The sequence below is a fragment of the Rattus norvegicus genome, chromosome 2 (assembly GCF_036323735.1).
Source record: "Rattus norvegicus strain BN/NHsdMcwi chromosome 2, GRCr8, whole genome shotgun sequence".
Taxonomy (NCBI): Eukaryota; Metazoa; Chordata; class Mammalia; order Rodentia; family Muridae; genus Rattus; species Rattus norvegicus.
In genome coordinates, this window is record NC_086020.1 from 30,960,210 (window position 1) to 30,982,165 (window position 21,956).

Here is a 21,956-nt window from a genome sequence, read left to right on the forward strand (position 1 = left end):
TTCTTCTTCTTCTTCTTCTTCTTCTTCTTCTTCTTTCTTCTTCTTCTTCTTCTTCTTCTTCTTCTTCTTCTTCTTCTTCTTCTTCTTCTTCTTCTTCTTCTTCTTCTTCTTCTTCCCCTCCTTCTCCTCCTCCTCCTCCTTCTTCTTCCTCTTCTTCTTCGATTTATTTATTTTATATATGTGAGTACACTGTAGTTGTCTTCAGACACACCAGAAGAGGGCATCAAATCCCAATACAGATGGTTGTGAGCCACCATGTGGTTGCTGGGAATTGAACTCAGGACCACTGAAGGAGCAGTCAGTGCTCTTAACCACTGAGCCATCTCTCCAGCCCCTCTTCTTTTTATTCAGCCTGGGACCTCAGCCTGTAGGATGTTGCTGTCAACATTCCAGGTTGTTCTTCTCACTTCAGACACCTCTGGAAACAGTCCCACAGACTCACCCAGAAGTGTGTCTCCTAAGTGGTTCTAAATCCGAGCAAGTGAGCAGTCAAGGTTAACATCACTCCCACTGTGTATATCCTCCTCAGTTCTTTCCTTCCCTCTGACTGCAGAGCACTCCCTTTGTTGACCCACAGTTCTCACTCGTTTTGTGTCACTTGACTGCAGTGTTACAAAATACAAACTATTAAACGACCTGAATAAAATGGAGGAAATGCATAGGCTCTGCAAGATAGTTCTAGAATCTGGTTGATTTCTTTCCCATTAACAAACTGGATAAACAGAACTTCTGCATCTCTGGCCCCTCCTCGGTCAAAGCAATAACAGTATCTACCAGGTGAAGTATTGTGATGACCAAACAAGATAATCATGCCATTGTACTGGACGGGCTTCTCAGCATGCAGTCAACACTTAACACATTTCAGTTGCCAACACTGCTCCGTCTGAATCAGTCTCACGGTGTAGCTCAGGCTGGCCTTGAATTTGAGATGCTCCTGCATCAGCCTCGGGAGTTCTGGGATTACATGTGAGCACTACCACTTCTTATTGTCATCATTATTGCCGCTGATGTAATGGAATTGGAATTCATGAGCAGTCAAATAAATCCTCATCCAAAATTATGACCATAGCAGCATACCTTTCCTTTGCATTATGAAATGCTTCCTTAAATGGAAAAGAGCAGAGGCCATCTCTATCAGCCAAGAAATTCTAAAAATGACCACTGCCAATGTTATATGGCGCCTGATGTCCTATCTACAGTGTCCAGTGCATGTGTGACGTTTACGGTGCCAGGTGTTATTCCAAGTGCCTACACATGTGGACATTTTACCATACTACAGCTTGAGGAGCAAAATGCGAATTCCTGTGACTTATAGATAAGGAAAGCTGAGCACAGAAAGGTTAAACAATTTCTCAAGACTGCAGAACTGTTACTGTAGTCAGGATCTAAACCCAGGCAGTCTGGGTCAAACTGGTTAAACTTCAGGGTCAGTCTTCTGCCTGGCATAGCCTAGCAGTAATAGGGTATGGGTGGGAAAATCACCGTTCAATAATGATTTAATTATTATACTTAACTCCTAGCCATTAAACTTCAGGGTTTAACTGGTGTAGCAAACCAGATCATTCATAGTTTCTATTCTTCATCTCGAACTTAGTTTCTACATTTTTATGATCAGGTTAGCATCCGATAAGCCCAGACCTCACCTGCAGTAGGGCATGACAAGGAACAAGAGTAAGCAGCCCCTTCTAGCCACAGTGAAGTAAGCGGAGTCCCAAAGTGGCCTCACACCCAGTGTAATCCTCCTTAAAGCAGGCAGAGCATGTGACCTGCTTCTAGCCGGTGGAGGGCTTGCCAACATGACTATTACAGAGTGAGAGACTTTCCTACTAGCCCTGAGGAACTAAGTAGGCTTGTTGCTGGGGATCTGAGACCTGGGGCACTTAAGGATGCTAAGGGTGGCCCCTAGCCAATAGGCAGTGTTGAAGCGGAGATCCCAACCCTGCAACCGAAAGCACCAGAAGCCAGCTAACTAACTCATGTGGGCTTGGCAGAACATCCCAAACTCCAGAAAGGGACAGGCCACCTGCGCTCTAATGGCAGCCTTATGAGGCCCCGAGGCAGCACCCAGTTGAGTCTTGTGCAGGCAGGATCCTGACCCACACTATTGACTCAACAGATCAGTGCCGTTTGAAGCTGCTTGGTTTGTGGTACTTTTGCATACAGCCAGAAAAAAGCAAATATATACTACTTTTGTCGGTAGATAACTGGACTTGACGAGACTGGAAAACACTAGAGTGATAGAAGAGTCGACTCCATAGCACAGAGTGTATCTCTCAAGAGCTCAATTTAAAATGTAAAAGACAAGGGCTGGAGAGAGGGCTCAACAGCTAAGAGAACTCATTGCTCTTATTGAGAACCTAAGTTCAGCTCCCAGCACTGTCGTGGGGTAGTAATCCATCAATAACTCCAATTCCAGAGGATCTGATGTCCTTTTCTGGCCTCCACGGACATTGACTTCATGGGGTTCAGAGACAGGTAAAACATACATACAGGTAAAAGATCTATACACAAGAGATAGAAATACATATTTTTCTTAAATGTAGAAGATGAAGTAGAGGCAAATTCCCTGTCTAGAAAACAAAGAAGTTTCAGCCCTTGGAGCTGATATTAAGTGGATATTTTGGTTCTTTTCAAGCTTGTCGGTCCACAAAGCAGAAATGTCTTAATCAGGTTTTACTGCTGTGAAGAGACACCAGGAGCAAGGCCTCTCTTATAAAGGACAACATTTAATTGGGGTTTGCTACAGGTCCATCATCATCAAGGCAGGAGCATGGCGGTATTTAGGCAGATGTGGGGCTGGGGGAGCTGAGAGTTCTACATCTTCATCCAAAGGGAGACAGGAGAAGACTGACTCCTAGGCAGCTAGGATGAGTCTTAAAGTTCAATGCCCACAGTAATACACTTCCTCCTACAAGACCACACCTCCTAATAGTGTCACTTCCTGGGCCAAGCATATTCAAACCACCACAAGAAGACATCTCCAAAATGCACCTCTTTCATTCGCTTGGCTCCTTGGCTTCGGAAAGGGCTCTGCCTAAATAAAACTGAATGACAAATTGTCTGCGTGTATCTAGACTTCTTTTATGGTGTCACAGTGACTTAAAAATCTACCTCGAAAATTCTTTCTATTCAAAGCTCTCCCTCCTAAAGCTGCCTTCCTCTAACTCAGTCTCAAATGTGATGGACAGCAGGCAGTCTACATCAAATGCATAGGAACACTCATATATTTGAAGGCAAATAAATCCCTCTTAATGCTTGTCTTCCTGGAGCTGAAATCCCTTCCTTCCCAGCCCATCTCTCCGGTTCCCTGAAGTCTCTTACAAAGGTTTTGCATTACCTATGTCTTTGGCCTTTGCCAGAGGGAATGAAACTCCAACCACAGGAAATAACCAATGTTCTCTCAGGATGATGGAGACAGGAGGGTAATCAGAAGCGCTCATCCAGCCACAGGAAATAACCAATGTCCTATTGGGATGATGGAGACAGGAGGGTAGTCAGAGACTCTCATTTTCATAGCATAGCACATGTGAGCTCCTAGGATTATATAGGAATAAAAAGGTCAGCAGAAAAAAAAATAAAAAAATTATTTAAAAACCAGGAGCTAGTGCAAATTCTTAGGTAATTAAGCAGGTGTGGGAAGACACAAATAAACACAATGAGAATTACCCCAGAGAAGAAACTTTGCTGTGGGCACGATGAGAAAAGAATGGGAACCAAAGAAAGAGGTAGGTCGTTCACTTTGATTCTCCAAAGTGTTTCAGAGCTGTCAGTGTCAGACCACCTTGTGCTTTACAATAGCACTGACCTAAAAAAATTGTTCTCAACTTCGTGCTTAACACAAAGGAATTTATATTTAAATAGTGCTGGAGGTCAAAAGTCTGAAATCAAGGCATCAGTCGGGGTAGACTATCTCAAAGACGCTCGAGAAGTCTGTCCCTTTCCTTTGCACTGTTGTCAGTAATCATCAGCAGGCCTTGGTTTAAAGACTTCACTCCAATCATGCCTCTGTCTTCTTGTGGCACTCTGTCCTGTGTCTCTGGTTTTGACTATCCCTTCATACTTATTGTTCTAAAGGTGCCAGTCAAACTGGGTTAAGGGACCCACTCCAGGGGAGTGTGACACCATCTTGACTAGTCATTTCAATCCTATTTCTAAATAATCACCATTTTGACATCCTGGGAAGGTCATGAATTTTGTTGTGCTGTAATCAAAATGTCTAGAATACTCTCATCTCCCCCAAAATGTGGTGGTGCTAGACCAGGGGACCGTGGGAGGCCCTCTCTTGCCTCCTGAGGGCACATCAAGAACTTGGCCCTTGCTGAACACCAAATTGACCGTTATCTTTGATTTCCCAGCTTCCAACAGTGTAAGATATAAATATCCATTGTTGTGAAGCTCTAATCAATGGGCATTTTGTTGTCATTCTGAGCAGGCTAATATGGTCAAGTGTATCTAAGAAGTAGTTATGAGTGTGACCGCTCTGGCCTGCCCTAATGTCTGTTCAATCGGTGGCCCATGTCAACAAATCCAGATATGGACCTGAAAGCTAGAGATGTAGCTTGGTGACAGAGAACTTGAATAGCATGTACAAGGCTCCTGGCTGGATAATTTCTAGCACTGGGTGTGTGTTGGGGGAAGCACAGGTGACTCTGATAATGGAGTGTTGAGAGCAGCTGATTTTAGTGTAACTTGGGGAATCTACTAGGCTATATCAGTTCAGAAATTTATAAAAAAAATAGTGGTGTTGATCTCCTAAGCAGGATGCAAAACTTACCAGGAAAGAAGGGCTGGGCTACTATCCTCAAACATTGGGCCTCTGGGTATTTTGGGACAAATGATTATTTTGCCATGAATGCATTTCTATGAATATACAAATGTATGTATGTATTTATGTATGTATATATTTAATGTATGTATGTATGAATATATAATGTATGGTTTGTGCTTGCTGATCTGGGGCTGAAGTATAACTGCTTTAGACACTGGCTTTAGATTACAGTTCACAAAGCAACCCCCAACCCATCCTGCAGAGAGGGTGCATCCTTGGCTTGCAACAATACAAAGGCTCCTGAGGGACATCACCCCGCAATCCAAACAAAGGCCAAGAATCCAATCTGATTGCAGATCCAGAAGTAGAAAGTCAGGGTTCAAGGTCAGGGATCAGGAAAACACACTAAGTCTTCAACCCACAGGAAACAGAGAAGCCATCCTCAGAGGACACATTTCCGGCTTCCGGCTTCTGCTCGGCTGGATAAACACACCTGCCTTAGATGCTCTAAGAAGATTCTGAATTTTAGTGCCGTCAGCAGAACTTCCTGGCTGTCTGAAAGGCTCTGGGCTGTGTCCTTCCAAATTGCTGAGTTTTTATTGCAGAACGGCTTGGAGGCTGGGACTGTCTCTGGAGGCACGGTAAAGGAAGGGACATGAAAAGAATGTAAGATAGCACTCAAAACACAAGGGCGCGCACGGAGTGCAGAGCCACATGGAAAATCAATGATGATGTCTCCTCTGGGGACTGTGCTGCTGCCTGGAGCCTGGGCTTCTATTCCTCTGGAAGGAATTATGTAGGGGTGGTTGCTTCTGCAAAGGCTGCAGGCTCAAGTTTCCTAGACAATCTCCTGGGTTTGCGTGGACCTGTCTCGGCAAGATGTATGTCCACGGCCAAGCAGCACAGTAGTGACTTGGTGGCTTATTAGAAGAGTGGGGAACATGAATCGAGGCAATGGCTTTTTGCTTCTGGATCAGGATCTTTCTGACTCAATCACACGTGGAGAACATAACGTTGCTTCCGACATTGATTTTCATGGGGCCTTAGACATTCTAAAAGGCTTAAGGGAGAAACTGGGCCATCTAACTACTGAACCCTGACTCGGATTCTGAACCTGTTCCCCTTGTACACTTTTAAGATTTGAGCTGTTCACACACGGCATATCTAAATAGCATGGGTACCACCAGAGAGCTGTATGTCTGCCAGCATGGTGGAGCTGCACAGGGATCCCCAGGGGTTAGGAATAGTAAGACTAGACCATATGTAGAAGACCGGACCTTTTGTAGAAGACAAGACCATATGTAGCTGAGAATTACCATCTTCCTTCTATGCCACCTCCTTCCACAAAGGAAACCTTGATGCTCTCCCCCAAGCCTTACCCTCTCCCACTCCAATCTACTGTCTCCTCTGCCTAAACCCAACTCACACAGCAAGGGACAAGCTCTGTGTTTTCCCCACGACCAACACTCATAAACGACGTCATTGGAGAACAACATCCTTCCATCTTCTACCTCCCATCTTCAGCAGCTGGGCAAGCAGAGACTGGCTCTCGAGTTTACCCTTGGCCTTACCTCTTCACAGGGAGTGAGCACTTGTACCTGAAGAAGAAAGACTACCCCAAGGGAGGGAAACGATAGCTGGAAAATGAATGGGTCCTCGGATAAAAGCCTTGCTTTGAGGCGCACTGATAGACCATTCATGCCTTCCCCAGACACTCTATAGAGAAAGCCCCAGACAATGCATGTGAAAATACGAGGTAGGTATCCTGGAGGGGAAAAAAAAAGCCACAAAGTACTGAGTTCTAAAATCCCAAATGGCCCAGTAAAAGATTGGCCATGGATGATTGATGGCAAGGCAGAGCAGAGATGGGGTAGGGAGAATGTTTCCCATGGCAGAGCTGAACACTTCCTGTGCCCTGTAATTGAACATACTATTCGGTCCATTTTGGGGGAAGGGTCAGTGGAAAGTGAGTCTGGAAGTAGGGCTCTGTGAAGTCGTGTTTGCTTCCTAACGGGCTCCGTTAATGAACAGATCTCCTTTAGATGCCGTTAAATGATGATACGCACGTGTCATGCGAACAAGGCACGAACACCTCTATCTTTCTGGTAGCATCGCCAGATCCCCTCAGCACTGTCAGTAGTGTGAAGTCAGGGGGGTTCTTATGAACCGTGATGCGAGCAAAAAGGGATCCCAGCTACTCTCCGCAGCTTGACAAATCTATTTTAATTAGAATTTTCCAACTGGAATGCACGACATTCCTAAGAAGGCGAAATTACTCATGGGGTTTTTAAAACTCCTTTCTGAGCATCATGCTGTGTTTGCCTCTTGTGCACTTAACGATTTATCATCTCTTCTCTCTTCCGGTCCTTTTGAACGCTGCTTACTCCGTGTGTGTGTGTGTGTGTGTGTGTGTGTGTGTGTGTGTGTGTGTGTGTGTGTCACATTTTTATGAGCTTGCCTCTCTTCCTCGAATTTCCTGTCATGAAGTCAGAGGATCCATTTTTATTTTGTAATAAGGTTGCTTAAGTCACTTCCTCAATCTTTCTCTGGAGAGCCGGGTTTCAATAAAAACATTTCGTGGGATCTCAGAGCGCCTTTCCCTTTGTAGCCAGTCCCCTGCTTTGGGGTGATGGAGAGGAAAGGGAAACCAGCTATTGTCAAATAATGGGCTGGCAGCAGCAGAACACACATATTCAGGGAGAGTGGGTGTCAGGGCGCTCTGTACCTTCAAACAGCAGCCTTCCCTCCGTCCCTCCCTCTCCCTCCTTCTCTCAGCTTCCCATAGAGCACAGTGATGGTAGAATAAGACTGGTCTGCCCACACTCCCTTCTTGGCTCTGTTTCTCTGCTTCTGGGGCAGTGTGCACAGGGACCTCGGAAACAGACTGCTTGCTTTTATCCCTCTTGAAAATATTTATAACTAAACACTGGCAGACACCCCGGGAAGCAGGCCTATAAATTTCCTCCTGACTCCCACCTCTCCCCATCTTGAAACCCAAGATGAATCAATCCCAGAGTGGGATCGAAGAAGGGAGGAGGCGCCTTTGGGGGAATCTGATAACGATCGCTTATCTTATGGGCAGCGCTCCGGTCTAACGTGAACATCTCAGTTTGGCCGGGGTGGCTGCTCATGACAAAGAAAGGGCAAATGCTTCAGGGCAGTGCAGAGCCCAAGCTGGAGAGGGCTCAGAGACATTCATTCCACTGTCTTAGACAGAACGATGTTTCACGCCACGGGCTGATGTGCATGCCAGCCTAGCAGCCTGAATACCCCCTCCAAAAGAACAATGGGAAAAGAAAACACGAAGAAATGCATGTCTGAACCTGGGGTTTTGTGGAAATATGGGGTCTCATAAAGCAGACATCGTTCTGTTCAATCTACAAGATGTCACTTGCCACCTTGGCTTTGAGATAGGAGTTACATCTGAGAGACTTGAATGCTTCAGGGGCATCCTGAAGGCTTCTGATCCAGCTGACTCTTGGGAGACAATCAGAACCGGTCACAGAAATGGTCACAGTGACCTATGATTGTCTTTTGGCCTTGCCTCTTATCGGTTGAGATGTGGGAAAGGCACTGGAATTATCTGAGAAATAGAAATAATAATGTCTATGATGCAGTTCGATTGTGAGGGCTGGGTAAAGCAATGTCCCTAAGGCTCTCTCGTAAACTCGGGCACAGGGTGACCTCAGTGAAGACTGGTGTGATCGTAATGATGCTGTGATGGTCTCCAGGCCAGCCAGAGCTGCTGTGACTTCAGTGTCTGCACAGGCTAGGGCAAGCCAAACACCTTGTCTTCCGGAAGTAAATAAAGCCACACTCATAAATAAATCAACTTTTTGGTAGGACTGGCTTGACATCTAGTCAGTGTGGTGTTGCCAAATGCTATCTGTGCCCCTCATTTTCTCACCCGGTCACAAGGCCTGAAGGGTGAGCCACTTCCACACCTGGCGGTAACGGTTTTCATAATAACATTCTAATTTTCATTTTATTTTCTCATTTTCCTAGCTGTCCAGGACATGAAATCAGAGTTGGTGGTATTTTTTTTTCTGAGTCTAAAGAAATTACAGAAGCAGACAACGTTTTTCTAAACTTCTCGAGGCTTATAACCACTTCCCCCATCTTCAAGAGCAGCTGGGTGGGGGTCCTCAGGTCCATTTTTGTATGCTCTTGGGTGGAATGCTGAATTTATGTATACCATCAAAGGTTCTCCTGGATGTTGTTTCTACACAACTGTCTATGACGATTCTTTGTGTGTGCTGGGGGTCGGGGCCCTCATCCCACAAGGAAGAGCCTGAGTGAGCACTGGCACTCTCTCCATACTCACCGCCAGGCCCTCATTCTCTTGCATCAGTGGTTCTCAACCGTCCTAATGCTGCGACCCTTTAATACAGTTCCTCATGCTGTGGTGACCTCCAACCATAAAATTATTTCATTGCTACTTCATAACCGTTATTTTACTACTGATAATAATCGTAACGTAAATACCTGATAAGCAGCAATATCTGACATGTGACTCCCATGGAAGTCATGAGCCACAGGTTGAGAACTGCTGTCCTGTATATTAATCACCCCCAAACACCAGAATTTACAGCCTGCCACTTCTCCAGACTACCTAAGACCCCTGCTCAGGACTCCCTTAGTCCTCCTATCCAAAAGTGCTAATAATGTCCTCAACCTCAATAGTCCTGAGAGGATTTCGGATGGATGAACAGACAGGGAAGCCATTGAATTTAGTAACCTAACATTAACTGTTGGTACTGCCTGACTCACACAATGGTGTGGACTCTGGGAGATGGAGGGAAGCAATGTACGACAGGAATCCACCATCTCCAGAGGCTCGGCCTCTTGGTTGCCCCGAGTAAACCTTCCATCTGCTGGGCTGTGATTGGTGGCAATGAGTTTAGGCTGATAAATTCCAGGAGTTCCTCCTCTCACTTAACTCCCATACCCACCCAGGATCAAAATAAAATGGCTGTCTGGGAACCAGTCCCATTCTGAATGGTATGTGGTTTGTAACAACACCCTGTCAATGAAATGCCATTGAAAGACTCTCCCTCATAGCCTCAAGTCCTTGAGCCTGTAATTAAACCCTGCATGATCAAAGAACACTCCAGAATTACCACCAAAATGCACAATTTCTATATTCCTCCACAGAGCAACCATCAGTTACCACCAAAGCAATGTCCTTAAGCTACTGGATAGCCATTTCCACCTTGGAAATTGACTTGCCTTCTTTGACTGCATGAGAAAGGCCTTGCCCAGGGTATGTTCTGCACAAAGGACTGGGGAGCACTATTATTGATGGTTGTTGTGGGTCCCTGTGCAAAACCAGGATTCTGTTAGGAAGGAATATGGAAGATGGACAGATACTGGGTAAGCCACTGTTGTCCTCAATTAGTCTTTCTTCTAGGTACACCATAATCTGATGGAAAATATAAGTGGGTGTCAATTCAAATAGAGAAATTATGCTTGAAAAAAATCTGTAAACTTCAAGGTAAAGTCATAATGAAGACCAGTATAATGCCTTCAATGCCTTACTTCTTGCTTTGCCTGAAGAAGGCCACTTCAGAGGTAAAGCTTCACTGTTCAGTGTCTGAGGCAAGCTCTTTTGCCTCAGTTTCTCTATTTCACTGTGTAAGGTAGCTAATGAAGAGGCATGCTTCCTTATGCCTTTTCGCTCTTGCAGGAGCAATCTTTAGAGCAGTGGTTCAAAGCCTTCCTAATGCTGCAACTCTATGTTGTGGTCATAACCAGAATTTTGCTACTCTTATGAATTATAATGTGAGCATCTGATATGCAGGATATCTGATATTTGACCCCTGTGCAAAGGTCATTAGACACCCCCACAAAGGGGTGAAACACTACTTTAGAGAGCACAGATAGAGGTGAAGAAGGAGAGCCAGTAGTCTCTGAACTGTACAACAATGGGCAACAGAGCCAAAAGTCTTAAACCTAAAGGATCATCAGACATTTCTGCAATCTCTATTGCTCGTGTCAGTTACAAAATTGGAAATCCCTTTCCTCTTTCTCTCTACTCAAGAATATCGGCTACTGACTGAGAATAAAGACAAGCCCAACTCCCTTAACTTAAACTCAAAGGACCATGGATTGGCTCCTCTGAGGGAAAATTTAGAGGGACCAATGATGACGCATGGTTCATCGTCAGTCATGGCTCCATGTGTTGACTGTCTTCGCTATGGTGGGTATAAAAAAATCTCCCCAAACAGACTTCTTTTCTAAGTCATTGTAGATACTGCTACTAGAAGTCTAGACATTATGATGTGTCCCTCCTGACATTCATCCTGATTGGTCTACACAACCTCCTCCAGGTGATTATGATCAGGTAAATAGATGGCTGGTTGACTTACTTAATTGGGGATAATCCCTAGATCAAGGACTCTTAGGTTGGAGTCTAGGAAGCGACTAACAATCAAAGATCTTTAACTCATGAACAGAAGCTTCATATGGTTGACCCTAAAAGTGAGGTGTGTATGGGAAAGAATGAATCCTAGGATACTGGGCAAGAAACCAACACATTTGATGATCTGGCATTTTGGGGGAATTATGGGCAGAGGTGGATCTTGGGATTCTTCCTACGTTGGCTTTATTGTGCACTGGCTATATGCACTTAGTTAAGATTTTCAATCTCTGTACCTTGGTTTCTATACATGTGAGCTACAATAGACACAGCACCTATGTTGAAGGATTCAGTGATAAATAAAATTTTCAAAATGATAACTGTCTCTTGGCAGATATCACTATTAGTCTTAGTGTTTTTTATTTTTGTTATTTCTGAGCATATGCAATGCCCCCATTATCAACACCCTGGTGCCTTCTTCATCCACGGATGCTCTTCCGTCTTGTAATTCGTTTCAGTAGCTGTACTCTCCACGTGTTCTGGGGGTTATTAAAAATGGAAACGATCACTCAGTTACATTTCAGCACACTGAAAAAAAGATTTGCTTTTCCCATTCGTGTGCTCATCCTCAGAGGCTGCATGCAATCACCAACTCTCAAAGCCAATTAGAGTCAGTGAATTACCCACGGACATAAAATTAATGAAATTTTCTGACATAATTGTTTCCTAGAAAACACAAGGTAACTAGAGAGGCACAGGCTCCAATGAAATGACTAGCTTCATCAGCTTCTCAAGTCCCAGGCTTGGGCCTTCTCTGCCTTCTAAGGAAGGTTTACTTCTTTTTATTTGATTGATTGCTAAATCCTGGCCCACCGTGTTAGGTGCCTTTGGGCTCATTTCTCTGCATCTAGGCAGATTCATGCCACAAGTATTCCAGACCAGATGGGCAGCTATATCATCCGAAAAGCCAAGGAAGTCCACCCCTCATTCTTCTCCTTTGAGGAAGCTAGGCTATTTTAACTGAACCACGGTCAAAGGAAGGCTGGGAAGTAGGACTGGTGTAGAGGGCAGAGGGCTGTCCTAAAAAACAAGCAACAGCTACCTGCTCCCCCAGGCTCCCAGGAAACAACAGCCTGTCTGAGAGAAGCATGAGTAGAGGTGAACAGATTTCTTCTTCCATGAAATCAGCTGTTCAGATGGTGTGACCTTTTTGATCACGCTTGGCTCAGAACTGAGAACTCAAGGATGTGAGAGCCTTGGAGACAGCTCCCTTTTAAATTTTTTTTTCCAGAGCTGTTCTAAATTCATCTGCTAACATCCAAGGGGGCAGACACCAAAGCCTGACCAGGCCCATCCCTGCTTTGTACTCATAGAAAGTATCCATCAGGGAGCCTGCACAATACAATTCAAAAGCAATTTGGGCCAAGCATTGTGATTTATACTTCAAGACTCAGAACACAATGCTCTTTTACAAGGTACCATCTCATGCTGATACTTTGAACTGAAGGAAACTGAAGGGCCTTGGAAGTGAGTCCTTTGACCTCCCCGTGACCTCATTTTCTCTTATTCACGGTCTCTCTCAAAACAGGCCACAGGAAGAATTTCTCTTCTTTGAGGTGGATCGTGGAAACCATGGGCTTTCTTTCCCAAAGACAGCAACAATACCCAGAAATGTTACTCTACCCCAGTAGTTCTCAACCTTCCTAAAGCTGAGACCTTTTAATACAGATCCTCCTGCTGTGGTGACCCCCAACCATACCATTATTTCACTGCTACCTCAAACTAATGTTGGTACTGTTATGACACGTAATGCGAATATCTGTGTTTCCTGATGGTCTTAGGCGACCCCTGTGAAGGTGTCATTCCCCAGGTTGATAACCACTGCTCTAACTTGCCTGTGTCTTTCTGTGTAGGAACCTGTGGCCTGCTGGTCTTAAGAGTGTTGAGGAAACTTACTTGAAAACACCTGTAATATCAACATGGTAATATCTGATTGTCATTTCCGTTAACACATCGGTCTGCCTTACTATGTAGGGACTCCGATCAGGCAATTCATCTAAGTGTCTGTCTGTGTTACACCACTGAGCTCTCCAGTAACTGTCTGCAGGAACAGGTGCCGGGCCTGTCCTGTATGTAAGTATGCTGAAATTCAAAGACATCATAGCCCAAGTTCAAATAATTGAAAATACACAAGTTCCGGTGTGGCTTGACTCCTTGTGCCGTTTCCTACCTCGTTCTCTCTTTGCTACCAGACTTCCACAACCATGGGTGCCATGCACGCTCCCAGGAAGGCCCTGTCCCAGTCAGTTCTGCCCTACCACCACAGCGTGCTCATGTGGCTGAAGTCGACATCTGACGATATGAAAGAACAAATTTACAAGTTGGCCAAGAAAGGCCTGACTCCCTCCCAGATAGGTGTGACCCTGAGGGACACACATGGTATGGCATAGGTCCGTTTTGTGACTGGAAATAAAATCTTAAAAATCCTTAAGTCCAAAGGCCTTGCCCTTGATCTCCCTGGGGATCTCTACCATTTGATTAAGAAAGCAGTTGCTGTCCAAAAGCACCTTGAGAGGAACAGAAAAGATAAGGATGCTAAATTCTGCCTGAGTCTAACAGAGAGCAGAATTCACCCGCTGGCTCGCTACTGTAAGACTAAGCGGATGCTCCCACCCAGTTGGAAATATGAGTCGCCCTCAGCCTCTGCTCTAGTGGCATAAATGCTGTTGTGTACACAAGCAATAAAATCACTTTTAGTAAATTCAAAAGAAAGAAAGAAAGAAGGAAGGAAGGAAGGAAGGAAGGAAGGAAGGAAGGAAGGAAGGAAAGAAGGAAGAGAAAGTACGCAGTGTGATACACCTGAAAAGAGGTGCCCTCCTCTAAAGACTGAGTCTTCTCCGTTCTTAAAGTGTTCCTGCTGTAGGCCTCATGAGACCAAACAGGGCACACATGGTTCTCTGGACCTCCTCACAGTGCCCAGTACCCAGCTGAGCATGGATGTGAACCTCATTTTCATTTCTCTATCGGTCATTTAGAACTTCTTCTGAAGTCAGTGGGACGGTACATAGAACTTCCAACAGCTGCTCTGGCCACTTCTGGCCTTCGTCTCATCTTGTTCTTCTGCTTGCACGGGCATCCCTGACTGCTGGGCACCAAACGGAAAGGCGAGAACCATTCGTTTTGGGGAACTGTCGCAGGTATGAAATGAATGTAGAAAATTTGGCTCTCAGCCTGACGAAACTTGAGGACCCAAGCAGGCACATGTTGTTGGTCAAGTTTGGAGTTTTGTCAAAAGATCTCTGGCTCCTTAGCTCTGCATTCTTTGGGTGCTTGGCAGCCGGGTCAGTATGTGGCATTAACTTTAGACTCCCCAGCCTCATTAGCATCCCAGGATTGTTAATACACCGAGGTACTTGGTAATTCATCTTGCTCAACATTTTCACAGCTCAGTAAGTGTGCGTGCATTATCACAGACATCTCGTTAACATTTAACAAACATAGCTGGCATGTTCCTGGCCTTCGCGGGCTCCATTCTTGCTCTCCTGTCATGAAATGTACTCTGTATATAACAAATAAATAATTCGTGCCGAGGTGATGCTTTCTCCCTCGTCGCAGGAAAGACAGTCAAGGCTCATGTTGTGTTAGAAATGAAGATCCCCCCAGTGTTTAGAGTCTGAGTAACTGGGATTCCCAGCCCTGGTGAGGCCTCCTCCCATTCAAGACCCACAGTCTCACAGCCTGCCTGACAGTTCTCCGAGTAACAGCAGCACCACTTCTCATTCCCTGGGGATGTGTGTCTACAGTTTGCACAGCGCTCTCTTCTGTGTTTATAGTCTGTGGTTGCTGGTTCAGCAGGTTGCTAAGTTCCGTGTGCAGCCACTCCTGTTACACAGACGTTTATGCTGTGGTTTATTCTATACCTTTTTGGATTTTCTTGCACTTTTTTTTTTGGGTGTTTGTTTGTAGTGGCAAGCCCTCTGTTAATACTGCATAAATGTATGTCTATAGTTTAGCACCAGGATACCATTGTCCATTTGGACATCTCCTTAAAAATGAGCAGACAGAGCAGGCCTGCTCTGTCAGCCGTGGGAGAGTGCCCTAAAACATATGCAAAAAATGCAAGCCGTTCCTTACTTCCAGATGCCTAGAGTTGACCTTCTGAGGCCAGATTTAAAGATAGAATCCTAGACGCTTGGTGTTCTCCACTGTGCAAGCTCACTGAACTTCTATGTGGGACATGCTAAATGACACAAACTGTCCCAAGCCTCATCACTTGGACGCACGTAGTTATAAAAATGGGACCCAGAATCAATATCTATATTTCTATTCTGTCTCTGTCCCTCTCTGTTTCTATGTATCTCTGTCTCTCTTTCTCTCTGTCTCTGTCTCTCTGTCCCTGTCTTTCTCTCTTTCTCTCTGTCCCTGTCTTTCTTTCTCTCTGTCTCTGTCTCTCTGTCTCTCTCTCTGTGTCTCTCTCTGTCTCTCTCTCTGTCTCTCTCTGTCTCTCTCTCTGTCTCTCTCTGTCTCTCTCTCTCTGTCTCTCTGTTTCTCTCTGTGTGTTTCTCTCTCTGTTTCTCTCTTTGTTTCTCTCTCTCTCTCTCTCTCTCTCTCTCTCTCTCTCTCTCTCTCTCTCTCAACAAGATCTCATGTAATCCAGGCTGGTCTTGAACTCACTACATAGCCTTCAATGAATGTAAATTGTTTATTATCTTGCTTCCATCCCCCAAGAGTTGGAATTATTGTGGCATGGGCCACCTCTAACATCAAACACCTTCTTTGCTTTGCACTGTTCATTCCTTCTTTCCTTCCTTTCCCAGAAACTGGAGGCAAAGTATCCGGCACTCTGTCTGGATGGGCAAGAGCTTCTGTTCACACAGTACTCACCATTCTCTCACTTATTATTTCATGTAGAAAACAAAGCTGACAATGACGGGGTAACATGGGAAAGGGTACTGAGACATTCAGTCAGTCTGATGTAACCACCATTAAATTGTCTTTGGGTTAAGTGAAATTGAACATCATAAAGACATACAACTGGGGCACAGCCACATAGGGAAATATCCCAGAGTTTTCCTATTCAAAATATGGAAAGATAAATAGACTGAGTTACACAGTTTACTTGGGGTTGGGGAACAGATATGGTAGATGAGAATCTATGTCTTATTGCCCTCCTCACCTTTTGTTTGTTTGAGACAGTGTCTTAGTAAGTAGCTGTGGCTGGCCTCAACTTCATGAATCCTTCTGTCTCTGCTTCTTCTAAAATTAGAGCTATGTACTACTATACACACCCAGTCAGTCCATGCTTTTATCTAGTAGGGGAAAGGTGTCTCTAAGTGAAGAACACAGATACGTGCTCCCTTATGAAGTAATCAGTGGTAAAGAGTGTAGCTAGTGAACTTTAGGACTACCTTCAGCTACAAGTCATAGAACATTCTGAACTGGCCAAATGAAGAGTGTGGGAAGCTCCACACAGCTGTCCAATTCTGTCTTGTGATTTTATCATCTAAATTAGAAAGGTTTGTTTTTCTATTTTCATGATTGAGAAGCATCTTGCACATGTTTTAGGCAGAAGCAAAAGGAGAAACGGCCACCCTCCCTAGGAGCCTCTGTCATGCCCTGCTAACAGGACATACTCTACTACTACAGCTCTACTAGTGTAAAGAAAACTTGGAAAACGAGTTTTAGCCGCTAGAGGTAAAAAAAGTGGAAGGGAGAAGAAGACACATATATGACATCTGAATGAGACTTTATGTCATATACATAAACAGGGATATGGAAAGCTATGTTTGAAAGACACGGGTGGATGTGAACACTCCAAGTCATTCACTTACATGGACCTGCAAGCATGTAAAATTGCCACCCTTGGACCATGACAGTACTCGAAGTTTCCCAGGCAGAAACTTCGTGTGTGGAAGGAGTCACTTTGATGACTGTCTGAACTCAGAGTAGCACACGGCAAGCACTTCAAACCAGGCTGTGCTTTCCTCCAGCGGGTTACATGCAGGACTGCTGAATAAATAATAAAATTTTATTTCTTGGTAAGAAATCACCCTAGAGAAAAGCTCAACAAGCTTTATAAGTAACTTAAGTCCTGTATTTATAGAGTCATTAAGAGTACTTGAATTTTTCGATCACACTTTATTGCAAAGCATGGAGGACACTCTTATGCTGTAATAACATTGGCAGTCTTATACCTTCATCAGGGCTTCAGAATGTATCTCTGGTGAATTCCAGGTCTCTTCTGTATAATAAACCACTAGCTGTACAGTTGGAGATCACAGTGCTATCCTTAGAGAACCATGGCAGAGATTAATGTGGACTATGCTGATTAGAAAACCTCACCACTTGCTTCTGGAGTGTTCTAATGAACACACAAGAAGATACTTTTAAAGGTTAGATTACATTTTCAAAGGAACCACAACATTACAATTCAGACGCCTGTCAACTTCTTTCTGGAATGCTTTTGGGGAAACACCAAAACAAACCCAAAAGACCACTAAGATAGCCAAAACAGGTCTCTCAGAGTCAATTCACTGAAGTATAAATATTTTATTCCTAAGGAGACCCTACTCTGAGACTGTTTATTCTGGCTTTGCTTAAATGTTTGCTAAGAATGGTTATCTGGTCTCCTCATTCAAAGGTGAGTAGGGATGAATGACAAGTTCAAGATACAAAAGCTGCTCTATGGATAGTAACAGTAAATTGTTGGAACAGAATGAGCCCAAGGAAGGAGAAAAGAATCTTCTAAAATCCAAGACTAAGAATTGCAAAAGCATTGCTCTGTGGTGCCATTAGTGAAGGGTCATTAATAATATTCAAGGGAACCCTGGGTTGCTGCAATGACAGTAAAAAGTTGACCTGGAGCTGGAAACATGGCTGACCTGAATTCAATTCCTAAACCCAAACAGTAAGAGAGAAATGTAGGAAGCTGTTCTGCTACTAAGGTCCTGGTCCCCAATTGGTTCTTGATCTGTCAATAAAGAAAGCCATGGGCCAATTGCTGGGCAGAAGGTACTAGTGAGACTTCCAGGTCCTTGGAGGGAGGCAGGGAGAAGCAAGGAAGGAGAATGGAGTTCGACATGCTTTGGAAAGAAGAGAACCAGGGAACCACATGAGGTCTCAGGAAGAGTGGTGGGCTGTGGCCATTCCCATAGGCGGGTGGTCAGGGGAGTTTAGCAACTGAAGTTTAGGGCAGGTGGAGAGATGGAGATAAGAAATGGGTAAGGCGCGCTTTTCCAGGCGGGAGATAGCATCGCCCAGCAATTGTGCCAATAAGGCAAGTTGAAAATGAACAACTGTGTGTGTGTCTTTTATCCGAGAATTCAAGGGAAGCCGGAGGTGGGGGATGACAGGAGGGCTGGTAGCACGGTCACCTCCTGGAACAAAGACAGGAAGAGCAAAAACTACACGCAACAGAGAAAAGCCTCCCCAAAGATGGCCTCTGACCTCTATATGTGGGCCCTGTTTGCACATACCTCCGCCACAACACTTTAAGAAAAATCTTTTTATTGATTCTTTGTGAGTTTCACATCATGCATCCCAGTCCCTCTCGTCTCTTCATCCCTCATATCTACCCTTTGCCCCTGCAACCTCCCTCCCAAAATAAAACAAAGAAAACATCTCATCATTGACACTGTAACCCAGGACTTTGCTTTAAAAGAAAGATTGACTTGAAGACCAGGATGTAGAAAGTCAGAGAAATATTTCCTATATTCCAAGAGAGAGCTTTATTTAAATGCCTAATATTTCTCTTAAACAGAATAAGCCTCAGTTACCTGGACAATTCTCATGGAGAACTCAGTTTCTGGCTAACATCAGAAAAGACGTTACTGCAGCCCTATAACTGAAGGTCTGTGCCTTGTTCAATCTGTACAAACACAAGAAAACAATCAATGTTGGAGGCATTCATCCCTTTTTAATTATAATCCATTTCAGTCAAATATGGCCATACTTGAACACACACTGAAATAAACATGTTCAAGAACATTTATTGACCCAAACCAACTCCTTAAGTTCATTTGATTCCAGGGCAAATTGGTTCCAAAGCACTTGTACCCCCTTCCCCTTTCGTCTCACATAGGCTGGGCTGGACCAGACAGAAAACAGAGCAACCAATATATATCACTCATTTACCACAAGCATATGGAGCTCTCAAGCATGTTTTAATCAGTGTGGTCCAAAAGAGCCACAGAACGGCAACGTTTCACTTCCAGTAAACACACATTGAGTATTTCCCATTAGAGAAGTATCGAGTAACAGTCTCGAAATCAGGCCTTCCTAGATGAGTTCTCTATTTAATAATCCTGATGCTTAAAAGGGTATGCATTATAGGGTGCTTGGTAGCCTGACAGGATGTGATACTGGGTTACTTGGCAACCAATCCTTCTCACATGCCTTTGATAGCAAGAATGCTTTCTCCTCCAATGCCAGTGGGAGAGGTCCTAGCCTGTGAAGAGTGTCTTCTATTAGGAGTTCCTGGTCAGGTCTGGTGGCTCTGTCTGTCCCAAGACCATTGCATTGGAGGTGGCATAGAAAAAAAGAGGAAATAAACACCTGCTTGGGGCCAAGCAGCTTTAGAAAGACCAAGGTTTGGGGAAAGCAAATATTAAAGAAGTTCTCTGTGGCTGAGAACAAGGAAACTTTTCTCACTATTAATCCTGTCACGTCATCTTCGTAATAATGATATTACCTATTCCTTTTTCACAATATTTCATATGAATGAAGCCCTGTGCTGAGCATTTTACATGCATAGATGTTCCCATGTACCCCATGAGGGAGCTAGTATTTTTGTTCTTAGAGAAACAGAAGAATAAGGAGACTTGCCCAAATGGTAAAATTAAGATTTGAACCCAGATATCTGATGTCAGACCCATTAACCTTTGCTCTTTCTGGCTTCTATTCTTCCATGTCTAGTCCCCTGCTGTCCTCTAGATCTCCTTTTGTGCCATGCCCAACTAGGACTGTAACATGTTTAAGTAGAGGACAAAGTTGACTGAACTGTAGGAAAGGACTCTCCTCATTGTCTGTGTCTTGTGTATGGGATCAGGAACCCAGCCCTAGCTGGTAAGTCAGTTGTAGGTCAGTTTAATCAACATTTTCTGTTTTCTATTAGCCACCTGTCACTCACCTCACACACGTCCTCTTTATTTCCCCATAAAGTAGACTCATTTTTCCTACTGAGTTCAGCATCACCTTCCCTTGGGACCTAGTTTCCAGATCTTCTCTTCACTAACAGCATCAGCCTTTGAATTCTCTGTCCCATGGAGATGGGGCCAAACGATCAGTAGGACCAACATGAAGACATGTACCATAAGGAAAGAGGTGGTAGGATAGCTGTTCATCATCTGTCCCATCTTATACACTTTTGTTGTGTTGTTGTTTTTGGTGGTGGTGGTGGTAGTTTTAGTTCAGGGAAAAGGAAGACCCTCTTTAGTCAAACATCAGGAGTTTGCTTCTTCGTCCGTGTCCCTTGCTCCTTAGAGTCATTGCCTATTCACTTCTTTGCCACCTTGGTGGTTTCTGCTAAGTTCTAAGCTGTTAGGTGATTTGTGTACTTAGGAAGCCAATTGTGCCCAACCTCTATGCCTCTTCCCTTCCTAACTTACCACCACACCCTTTTATTATAGTTGCCCTCTTCTTAAAATCACACACAGCCATTAGCTTCTTGTGGCCTTTCCCAGGGTTGTCCCTCCACGCTCGTGGGAACCAAACTGAGGTAGGTAACTTTCCCACCTCCTCCAAACTTATCACCAACACCTTCAAAGCTTGCCTTCTCCCAACCCACACAAGGAGTTGAGGGGAAGGGAGGGAAGTTGGTTTCTTCCGGAGTCTGGGATAGAAAAGTGGTTGGTGTGGAACACTGGGAGCTAGGGGAACATTAAGGTCAGCCCCAGGGTGAAGAGCTGCTTGGGTGGGGCTGAGCCTGAGAGCTGTAGCCAGAAGCCCCAGAAGGCTGAATAGAAGTAAAAATGCTCAAGCCCCAGGTGAGGAGAGGTGGGAACCCGGAGAAGGAATGAGTCACACGGGATAACATGATGCCTGGAGAAATGCAAAGGAGGAGCCTCCTCAAAGCAAGTCGAGGCAGGAGAAGCAGGAGTAAGAGATGAGTCCGGGGGCAGGAATCAGGAATTCCTGAATGGAAGAGTAGAACTAGCCATGGCTGGCTTCTGCTACTTATTCTCTCTGGTCTGAGATTGGAATATTCCTCAAGAACCGATGACTTTAAACTTTACACCGTGACTATTTCTTCAACAATCAATAAGTCAGGTGGCAAACTTGGACTTAGATCCAATTTTACTAGTTAGTAGGAAATTGAACTGTATTTGACTGGTTTTTATCTAAAAAAAAAAAAAAGGATGCATCTATATGGTCCCAGCTGGCTTCACACGAGCATTAACATGCTTTCTCCATGCCTTGGTTTGCTTTCTGTAAAAGATAATAACATCAGTAAGTGGTAATGAGATGAAGAGGCGTACTTTAAGAAACCCTGGTAGAGTGCTTTACACCTAGGAAACATCAATAAGTATAGCCGTTTTCAGTAATAATAATGACTTCAATATCAAACTCAGAGCTTTTTAATGCTTCTACCAAGCAACACAGAGAACCCGCTCAGTGTTCTGTGCTCCAAAGTCCACGGTGAAATACTGTTCTGTCTCTAACATAACTGCAGCAGAGCTCTTGTTGAAAAGTCTACATGGTCCTCGAGTCCCATCTTTACTGCTGAATGACTGGCCATCGGCATCTCTGGGCCTCAGCCACTCTGTAAGCTGAGGATGACCGTTCCAGCAGACTGACATATGAGGTATAGTCACGACAGAGGGTCCATGTGAG

At 44.5% G+C, this 21,956-nt stretch overlaps 1 pseudogene; it reads left to right on the plus strand.

The window, feature by feature from the left end:
* The first annotated feature begins 11,566 nt into the window (after positions 1-11,566).
* On the plus strand, positions 11,567-14,778 carry LOC134485582 (small ribosomal subunit protein uS15-like; annotated as a pseudogene).
* Positions 14,779-21,956: the final 7,178 nt, after the last annotated feature.